At 35.5% G+C, this 11,128-nt stretch overlaps 1 long non-coding RNA gene across 3 annotated transcripts; it reads left to right on the top strand.

The window, feature by feature from the left end:
• Positions 1-8,418: 8,418 nt before the first annotated feature.
• LOC120091504 lies at positions 8,419-10,877 on the top strand. 3 transcript variants are annotated; one of them, XR_005485723.1, is made up of 3 exons: positions 8,419-8,729; positions 9,349-9,462; positions 10,634-10,877. It is a non-coding gene; the product is annotated as an uncharacterized LOC120091504 (long non-coding RNA). The 3 variants fall into 3 exon arrangements; XR_005485725.1 differs by having other exon boundaries at positions 9,349-9,647; XR_005485724.1 differs by having other exon boundaries at positions 9,349-9,822.
• Positions 10,878-11,128: the final 251 nt, after the last annotated feature.

Raw genomic sequence — 11,128 nt, 5'->3', positions numbered from 1 at the left:
TGAGGAGAGTGCAACTATCGAGCTATAGTGGTATGTCTCAGTAGTTAAGGAATATTGATTATTTCGGTTTAAAGAGTTTAACCGATTAATCTTAAATCGTTGGAGCTCATGATCTGTAGGTCCATAAGGTCCCTCTACTAGCTCGTAAAAGACTAAACCTTGGATTAGAAGATTGGGTGAAAATGATGTGTTCAGATTTCAATTTAGGGTTTGAATTTGAAATGTTTGATTTCAATTTAGGGTTTGGATACTGATATTCAATATAATTAAACGTTTGATTTTGTCATAATCAAACGTAATTTGAGAGTTCAGAATATGTAAATAATGATTTAAATATTGATTACATGAATAGATTCATGTTTGAATTAGGTATTTTATTAATTTAATATTTGATATTAAATTATTATTTGATTAATTAAATATGTTACTTAATTAACTATTTAAATAAATCATTTTTTAATTTATAAAAATCAATTTTATAATTGAATTTTATATTTTGTCTAATTTAATTTTAAAGTAAACTTAATTAGATTGAAAATCAAATTAAAATTGATTTTTAAAATGTGCAAGTGGGTTTACCCCAAATTCACTGAATGTTAGTGGATTAATCCACATTTTAACACCTATCCCACATACTAAGTGCTAATTAAAGTGTCAATTAGCTGAATTAGTGAGTCATTGCATGTTTTAGCTTAATAAAAGCTTCAATAATCTGAGTTTAAAGGGTCATGCAATCTGAATTTGACAGAAATTTAGCAAAAACTGTTTTTGCTCTCAAGTTTTCTAAATCCCATTTCAATCCCTCTCAATTCAGAGTTCCACCACTCAAATCCAAGGTTAAGAATAGTAGAAAATATTCTCTTGGTGGTCTACTGGAGATTTGGAGATCGAATTCATGGAGATAGCAAAGGATTAAATAGAAATTGTCAAAGGTATTCAAGCTGAAACCCTCTTTGTTAAAAATCTATTTTTTAGCATGCTTTGTACTCAAATTAAGTGTAATTAGAATGCTTAATGATTATGTTAGCTTTCGTTTTATGCATATTTACTTCATCACTTGGTACTAGAGCATGATTTAAATACTCAATTAATGTTAATTTGAGTTTGGTGGGTGAATTTCTAGAGATGCATGTTTGTTTGACTAATATGGTTTTAACTCAACTTTGGAATTAGATTTCTCTTTGATTTTGTTGTTATATTTGTAATCAGCTCTTGTTTGATGAGCCTTAATGTGAGCTTATGTGTCTGCAATTATATTAGAGCCAATAGCGTTGAAACTAGGTTGTAACTGAAGATTCAAACAAGCATGCTCATCTGGAGAAATTGGAGAAGAAGCTACTGCTAGGCAGTGTTGCGATGTTGCTCATATAGCGTTGCAACACTGTTATTACTGAAGCCTAAAACGTTGCAATGCTAGGATGGAGCATTATGCTGCTCATCCCAGCCCAGAATCCCACGCACTTGCGAACCGGTTCGCATGAAGAGTCTGGTTCAACTTCTTTGGGTTCGATTCAACCAAATTTGGACCATTTCAGCCTCTTTTAGAGCTTTGAAGGGCCGGTTCGGGTGGTTCAGGTTGGTTTGAACAATCTAAAGGCTTCTTCAAGTTGTTTTTTTTTATTTAATTTTGTAATAAATTAGTTTATTGCTTGCTTAGGATGCCATTGTTGGTCCATATCAGTGTTGTTTAAATATTTAATGCATGTGATGTATATTACATTTAAATTAAACATGTATATGCATATTGTATGCCATGTAGATTTAAAATCCCACCATAGGAAAGCATGTTTCATGCATTAATATATGTTATAAAGTGGTTAGAATATATATAGTATGCATGATTAGGGTTTCATAAGTTTAATATAATTGTTATATTAATGTATAGAATACTTAAATATATGTTATAGCATGTTTGTGGTTTTATAAGAGTTATAAAATAAATTAGACATTTAAAATCTATAACATAGGTAAGATGCATGCTCACTCAGATTGAATAACAACTTGTTTTAATAGTTAAAATAGGTCGTTATTTTATAAAACATGGTTACAAACTCAATTGGTCTATAATCCTATCTAAGGCCGGAGGTATTTAAGTTGATGGTTTACGTAACACTTCTTACTTGGGGATTATAGCCGAATTGCTGAGTGTTGTTAATCGGTTTTATGAGCATACTTGAGCAGTGTGAGGTAATAAAATGATTTTATCACTTAGACATCGTAGGTTAAATTTAAATATAAACGTTATACTTGGATAAATCACATAGACTTAGGATGTTTATTAGCCGAAATATGCCTAAGTACAAGAAATACCCAAATAATTAGGGCACTTCAATCGGAGATTAACAATATATATGATATATTATTTTTAGCTCTTACGTCCCTAAGAGTTCACACCATGAGATCCATGCTCGGCTTCATTTCGCTTTTACTGCGACTGCTCCATTCGGGAAGTGTTTGCATGGGTCAATAACAAGGTGAATAGGGGAAGTAGTTCATAGTAAGTGAGTGCAGCAAATGTGTCAAAATATCCTACGGTCTCTTCCATTAGTTTGAACTGTGAGATTCTTATGTTGTGGCTGCTTTCGTTTTTAGGCGGCATTAGCTAGTCATTTTCACGGTGATCCCCTCGGAGGGTTGTAACATAGGATTCAGAACAACCCAAACTTAAAAAATGAATAAGGTTTCTTAGTTTCGACTTGAACATTGTCTTCCATTTCAAGAGAATATTCATACCATTCTATGAAATCTGAAAATGGAGGGTCACACTTACAAGAGTTACTAAGTGTTAGTAAGTTCTTGACCGAAAACGGTAACTAAATGACTATAGGAATAAGAGTTTTCTGGATATAGTATTTAGTCAAGAATGTCTTGCTTTAATGAAAGAATATTTGACTACCCTTTGGTAGCATCTATTCGGACTCACTAAAATATCGTTGCAAATAAATAAAGAATTATGGGTACTTTATTACTTTTGCTAAAATTGGATTTAGATGCAATTTTCTCATAGAATTTGTTTATGTTTCAGCATGTCGAACTCGATTATTCAACTCTTAGCCTCCGATGAGTTCAATGGAGAGGTTTATTCAAATTTGAAGCCAAACATAAATACAATACTAGTAGTTGATGACTTGAGATTCATTTTAACAGAGGAACGTCCTCTCCTTCCCAATCCTAATGCAACCCAAAATGTTCGGGATGCCTCTGAAAGATGGGTCCAGGCTAATAAAAAAGCCAAAACCTATATTTTAGAAAACATATCTGATGTGCTTACTAAAAAGCATGAAACCATGGTCACTGCTAGAGAGATCATGGAGTCGTTGCAAGGGATGTTTGGACAGTCGTCCTCATTGACACGACATGATGCTATTAAATACGTTTACAATTCGCATATGAAAGAGGGGACCTTTGTTAGAGAACATGTCCTGGATATGATGGTCCACTTCAACATAGTGGAAGCAAACGACATTGTCATAGACGAGAAAAATCAAGTTAGTATGATAATGAAATCTTGTTCGGATTGAGAATCGATGTCATTAATTCGACTCCAAATCGAAGCAAAAGAAATTTGTAAATACTGAGCTACTTCTATTACTACAAAGATGTAGTAATAGTGGTACGTCCGAGTCGATCTACAGAGAAGCGCGATAAATAGAGGGTTTTGATGTGGAAGAGATAAATGTGTGAAATTGAAATAAAAGGGTAAATATAATCTAGGATAAGAGTCTATCTAATTTTTAGAGCAAGAGAGAGTTCCTATACAATTTCTTTCATTAGGCATCAATTAATTACACTGAACCTGTCAACCCCTCAACCTATTAGAAATTCTAATAGCTCAAATAGCCAATTTTGATAAAAATCTAAATTAGCCCTAATACAGTTTAAAATCTTTCATTCTCAGCGACATACGAGTTAAAACTGAAAAGCATTAAGAAAAGGTTCAATTGTTGAGACATACTACAAGCCGGACAACCACATCTTATAACATGATTTATTTGGGTAGGATTATACTAGGGCATACATGAATTTGGCCAGAAAAAGTTTAGACCTTAAACATGCGATCCTAATACGTGCAACTTAATCAATCAATTATGTACAGACTATAATGATTTTGCATACAAGAATTTCAACAAATTAATTTATCAGAAGAATTCATCGAAACTCTATTAATATTAGAATGAATCCATCCAAAGCATTCACAAGAGTACATTAAATCAATTAGAAAACCTTCAAGAAATTAATATATGGCTCTTGCTCAAAGAAATTAGATAGAGATTACCACTCAATTCATAGACAAATCAAGAACGAACCTCCATTCCATCGATTACAACCCAAAAAAAAATAAAACTAACTTAAAGATACTAAAAATTGAATAAAAAGAAAGAAGAATGAAGATTAACTTCGGTCTCCATCGATTTGGCCTCCAAAATTTAGCACATTTTGACGTAAAGACGAAAGGGAGTATTTAGAGGAGAGATCGCAGTGTCTAAAGAAAGAACCTAATGACTCGAGAGAGCTAGGTTAGAATCTAGACTCGAGAGAGCAAGATTAGATCGACATAAGCAAGAGATAAGAACTTAAAGATGAGCTCTGTTTGTTAACACTGCATCGCATGCACCCTAGGAATAGGTATGATATTATGTGGTCGCATATTTGTGTGGATGTCATTTTGTCATCGCATAAATAGGAATAGAGGCTTATGTGTAGGCCCTGTAGACTTAGCGCATATATCGCATGCGTTCTAGCAATAGAAGTCGTAGCATTCGCACCGAGAGGTAGTTTATTATTGTATGTGTGTTGCATGATCGCATTGGCTTGCGTTGACTAGGGTTGCCCTCGCAGTCACTCTTAAGGGTTGCAATGAAAACATCTCCATATTTTATCTATTTTCCCATACATTTATTTCTGTCAAGGTTTGTCGCATCTCTACCTTTCATGCATATTCTCATTGCGTTGTGTGTTAGATAGGAGTAGGAGTAGGACTAACTTAGCAACATCCCCTCCATTCTTTTATTTAAACCATCGCATGCACCTGTCTCTTATACACATCTAGATGTGTATAAGAGACAGAACCGCCGCATGCACATCACCGCAAACATATAGTTACAAGTCCCTGTGTTCGACCTCGAATTATCCGAGAAACTTGCGTTGGAATTATACTTGGTTCTAGCGCAAGAAAACTTGTGACAGGACGCATGGTTATCACATACATTCGTTAACGCATTTTTTAGTCCAACGCATGACCATCGATGCATGACTATCAACGCATATCTTAGGAACATGCATCGCATACTGCGTCCACGGGATTTTATGTGTCAATTAAAATTGACTTCCAATCCCCATGCATCAGGTATTTATAGAGCTTCAAGGTGAAGAACTTTTCTCTTAAATGATTACAATGATGGGCGATCATTAATTCTTCTGTCTGATGTGCCGATTAATGGCCAACGAAAAGTTGAATGTACTTGCTACAGTGTGTCGTTAATGGCTTATCAACTAAATTCAGATTCGACCGTCGTCAGCTTTTCGTCCCATCGTGATTTATTATGCTTTCACCTTGATGCGTCGTCTTTATGCGGCCACCTTCTTGAACAGATCTTCACGAACGTATATGATCACATAGCTTTGCGGTCGTAATCTTCTAATGCGTTCGGGCGCCGAATTCCTTGGATCGCTATTTGCTTTACGCCAATGCATTTTTCTGCACAAAATAAGTAAATTAGCTGCTTTAGTGCGATGGGCGCATGTGATCGCAATATTCTCAACTTAGTGCTTTTGGACATGATTTTGCATATTTTTACAATCGCATTCCCACATTTTTTTATATCTTTGTGTTGTAATAATGTGCATTTCTGCCCGTTATCAGTGGCTTAAGAGAAAATGAAGAAGTTTGTGGATAAGAAATGACATGATATCGAATTGAAAGTAGGGGATTGGGAATGGTTGACGTTACAACAGTGTCGAACCATCCAGTTTTTCAAATGTCGCAGCTCAAAAAAGTGGTTGGACAGCCAGAAGGAAAATCATTTGTAGAACCTTAAACCAATGAAAATCATACTCGGCTACCAGAAGCTATATTGAGTGCTTGACCTGGGATGCCACATCGGGGACGTGAAGTTTTAGTGAAATGGAAAGGACTGCTAGAGCGTGAAGCGACTTGGGAGGTATTAGATGATTTTCAGAATCAATTCCCAAAACTTTACCTTGAGGACAAGGTAAAGGTAGAGGAGGGAGGTAATGATAGGCCTCCAACTATGCTACAATATCAAAAAAGAAAGAATATAGGAGATAAGGGGAAGTCGGCGATTGAGTTGGTTAAGAAGGCTAGGGGACCACAACTAAACTACTTTCAGTTCTGTTGGGAGAAGTTGGGGTTTAAAAGAAGAAAGAAACTGGAAGAGAAAGTAGGGAAGTTTGAATATTTGAAGTGAGGAAGGAGGGCTCTCGAGAGTGGGAGTTCAGAAGTCTTTATCATGTAGAATCCATCGTAGTGTGCCGCTCATCGTCTACCTCTTCTACTAAGCGATCGAGTAGCAGAGCCCAGCGATCGTGTAACATTTNCCGCTCATCGTCTACCTCTTCTACTAAGCGATCGAGTAGCAGAGCCCAGCGATCGTGTAACATTTGGTAGGCGATCGTATAGTCTTTGATAAGCGATCGTATAATATCTTGTACGTGATCGTGTAGTATCTTGTAAGCGATCGCGGGGTGTTTTGTAAGCGATCTTCTAGTATTACTCAACGATCATGTAGAGACTGTAAGCGATCGTATAGATTTTGTAAACGATCGTTTAGAGTTTTATAAGCGATCGTCTAGTCTTTGTTTGACTCATATCGTTTAATGAAGAATCCGTTCGTTGTTTAGTTGCTATTTTCGGTGATTGTGCCAACTCGTTTCGATAATAAAGTCTTTTTAAGGATCAGTGTCCTAACATATTATTAATTTCCCACTGAAGTGTTCTATTTATTTTTGGGTAAATATTTGCTCAGATTTATTCCAGCTAATAAACAACCTAAGTCTAGGTGATTATCCAAATATAATGTTTATATTTGGATTTAACCTATCTAGGTGATTAAACCAGTTTTAAAACCTCACATCGCTCACACATACTCATAAAATCGGGTTAACAACATTTAATTATTCAATTATAATCCCCAGGTAGGAGGTGTTCTGTAAACCGTCAACTTATGTACCTTCAAGCTTAGACAGAATTGTAGACTGGTTAAGTTTGTAACCACATCTTACAAGATAACGACTTATTTTAACTATTAAAATGAGTTGTTATTTGTTAACTCTAGGTGAACATGCATCTTATCTTTGTTATGGATTTTAAATGTCTAATCCGGTTTTTATAACAATTATAAAATAATAGAGATGTTGATCATCCATAACATTCATCAAGTATTTCGGGATTTAATATAGCACTTTATATTAAATACTTGAAACCTTAAACATGCATACTATATATTATAACTCTTTATTACATACTTTTAATGCATGTTGCATGCTTCCTATGATGAGATTTTAAATCTACATGACATACTATATGCATATACAAGATTTACTTAATTATATCATACATTCACAATGCATAAACAATTAAACACACACTAATGTGGACCAGTTTTGGCATTTCAAGCAAGCAATTAACCTAAATTATTACAATAATAAACAAAACCGACTTCCAATAGCTTCTGGACTTCATGAACTGACCCGAACTAGATCAGAACCATCAGAATTGGATATCTAAAGCTCCAAAATAGGTTGAATCGAGTAAAATGGAGCTGGACCAGACCTCCAAGACCCGAACTAACTGAACTGGTTCACTTGAACCGTCGGTGGAGTCGTGTGTATTCAATCTGGACAAGGATGAGCAGCGTTGAAACTCTCCATCCCAGCGTTGCAACGCCATTGGTTGCCCTTCTCATTTTTAGGCTATTTGATGAGCAGTGTTACAACGCTTTACGGGTAGCATTGTAACGTTGCCTGACAGTAGCTTCACAGCAGGTTTTCTTCAGCCGACCTTTCTTGCTTCTTTCTTCAATTACAACTCTATTGACTCTAACAAATTTACAGACTCTTAATCACACATTAAGGCCAATAAACAAAGAGCCAATTACAACAATTAACACTTAATTGAAGACAATTTCTTTAAATGCTAAAACTGAAATTATCTATATTCGCAACCATTTTCATACAATCTATGAAAATCACCCACCAAACTAAATTAACATGAATTGAGTACTTAAATCATGCTTTGATACCAATTGATGGAGTTAATATGCACTTAATAGAAGTGAACAGAATCATTAAACACTCCAATTCATCAATTTGAGTTACCATAAATCTTATTCCTAAACAGTTTTGTCATTTTTTTTTAGAACGAAACTTTAAATTTTGTCATACACACTAATTCATCAATTTGAGTTGTACAATCTCCCCGCCGTTGTCCTCCTTCTCTTTGGCCGCACCGTAACTTCTTCTCTCAATGTAACCGTCGATTCGGTTGGTTGGTCGGAATTCCCCCGGCCGACGCTGGAATTTATTCGTTCTCTGATTTCACCCTCGGTAATAATAATGGCTTTGAAACACAATTTTATGCCCTTCGAGTTTCATCTCGTCGTCTCAACAAAATCCCTAGGAAGTTGCCACCGTCCTTCTTTTCCGGTTTCTCTTCCGTCGCTCCCCCGCCATTCGCCGGTTGAAGAAGTCGCCTGCGTCCTCCGTTATCGGTAACTATCTGCCCCGTTGCTTTGTTGTTTATTTTCTCCGATGGCTACCCCGACCGCCAGCCAACGACGATTGTGTGCCCTAAGAAGTCCAGCGACTTCGTTCTTTGATTTTCATTTCAGCATTGGTCAAATCCCATGTTGGCCTGAGAATCGGAACTTTTTTTATATATATATATAATTTCTAAAACATTTTCTTAAACTACAATATTCATTCTTTTTTCTAAACCATTATGAAGCATTTAGAGAAGAAAGAAAGAAAAGTTTGGAGGTGACTAAAATTTTAAATTTGAAACTTAGTGACATTTGAATGGTTAGAGCCAGGGGAGCCTGGATTTTGTTCTCCACGGTTGTATCTTTTGATGAAACACAAATTTAACATCAACTGAAATTTATTGTTAGCTTTGTGCTTTGATTGGTTTAGTTTCATTGATTCAACAAGAATGATAGGTTGTGTGAATTACCTTGTTAACCAAATGCAAAAGGATTAGTTAGTTGTCCCAAGAAAATAGTTGAGGTGCACACAAATTGATTAGAAAATGCAACATTATTATACAATTTCATTGCCTCCAATCTCTATTGATTTAGATCCGCTCTCATAAGTTCTTTCAAACTTTTATAGGGAAGAACATCATGAAGACCCCATGTGCAGATGAGGTTGTGAATGAGGATGAAAATGTAGATGTATCTCCATCAAATTATACTACAAAAGATCAAAACAGTAGGAAGAGAAAAGGTAACGACGACGATCCTTATGTCAAGTGTATATACTCTGGTGCGTCATATACTAGTCCTTCAAAGGGGAATGGAATGGAAAATGTGGAAGCACATGCCGAGAACTATCGCGACAAGTATCCTTTTCATAGCACTTGTTCTAATAATTCATATGAAGAAGGAAGGGAAGATGATGAGGAGGAAGAGGTAGGAGAGGATTCAAAAAGTTAGGCTCTTCACTCATTAGAGGAGTTTTTTTTGCAAAAGTTGCAAGAATACTAATTGCAAAAATGATCATAATTGATAAATTGCCCCTCAAGTATGTGGAGGAGGACGGGTTTAGAAGGTTTATGGAGCAGACTGTGTGTGAATATGCTCCAAGGTTTGAGATTCCTTCCCTACCCACAATAGCTAAGGATATATTGGAAATATACAAAGAAAAGAAACAATCTTTGAGACACATTTTTGTAGAACAAGGTCCTAGAATTTCTCTCACAATCGATACTTGGACATCAGATAAAGATACGAACTATATGGTTCTTTACTGCACATTTCATTGACGTCGAATGAAAAATGCATAAGAGAATTCTTAATTTTCGTCAAATTGAGAATCACGAAAGAGAGACCATAGGAAGAGAAGTTGAAAAATGTTTGAAACAATGGGGTATTGAAAAAGTAATGACGTTGACGGTGAATAACGCTTCTTCAAATGACACTATCATTACTTATTTAGTTGATTATTTCAAGAATGAGTTAATTTTGGAGATTTAAATTGATACAATTATCATTTCAAATTTTAATCGATATAACCTCACATTTAGGTCATAAATGGATATTTTTCCGACCCTAAATTTTATATATGTGAGTTCATTTATTCGTTAATTTCGTTTAATGGCTAGTACGAATGATTATGTGATTGTGTATGAGAGGAGAAATTGGTGGACACTTATAAAGTTCTTAGTGTGGGAACATGTGAACGAATCGGATAAATTTATAGATGTTAGATGTCGTGCATATATTTTCAATTTGATTGCATGTGATGTTTCGAAAGATTTTCATGAGTTGATATCTAAGATCCGGAATGTGGTTAGGTTTGTGAGATCTTCACCTACATAATATAGTAGCTTTGAAAAGTGTATTAAGGAGGAGAACTTATCAAGCAATAATGTTTTGTGCCTTGATGTTCCGACTAGGTGGGACTCTACCTACATGATGCTGTAGGAGGCAAAAAAGTTTGAAAAGGCGTTGGAGAAACCAGAGATCCATGGCATGACCTATTTGAAGGGGGACCTTCCCTCTAGTAGAGATTGGGAGGTAAGATCACTTGTTCATTGTTTATCGGTATTTCATAAAACGAGTCTAAAACTTTCCGGTTCGCTTCATGTCCCTTCAAGTAGGATCTTTCATGAGATTAGCACCTACAAAATTTCATCAAAATACGTTATTCGAGTAGTGATAATCTGGTTCTAAATGACATGGCAAGGAAAGTGCAAGTTGAGTATGAGAAGTATTGGGAGAATAACTTATTGTATGTTGCCACTGTTCTTGACTCTTGCTGCAAGATGAAATTTCTGCAATATTGCTTTAGTAGAGTATTTGGGGCCAATGAGGCCAAGGAGATGTGCGAGAAAGTCGAAGATGTGTATTAAGAGAAATTTGTATGGGTGACCTTAAAATTGGACCGAAAA

Source organism: Benincasa hispida, chromosome 11 (genome assembly GCF_009727055.1).
Source record: "Benincasa hispida cultivar B227 chromosome 11, ASM972705v1, whole genome shotgun sequence".
NCBI classification, from domain to species: Eukaryota; Viridiplantae; Streptophyta; class Magnoliopsida; order Cucurbitales; family Cucurbitaceae; genus Benincasa; species Benincasa hispida.
The sequence above is the reverse complement of the archived record's forward strand: the minus strand, read 5'-3'. Positions and strand labels throughout refer to the sequence as shown.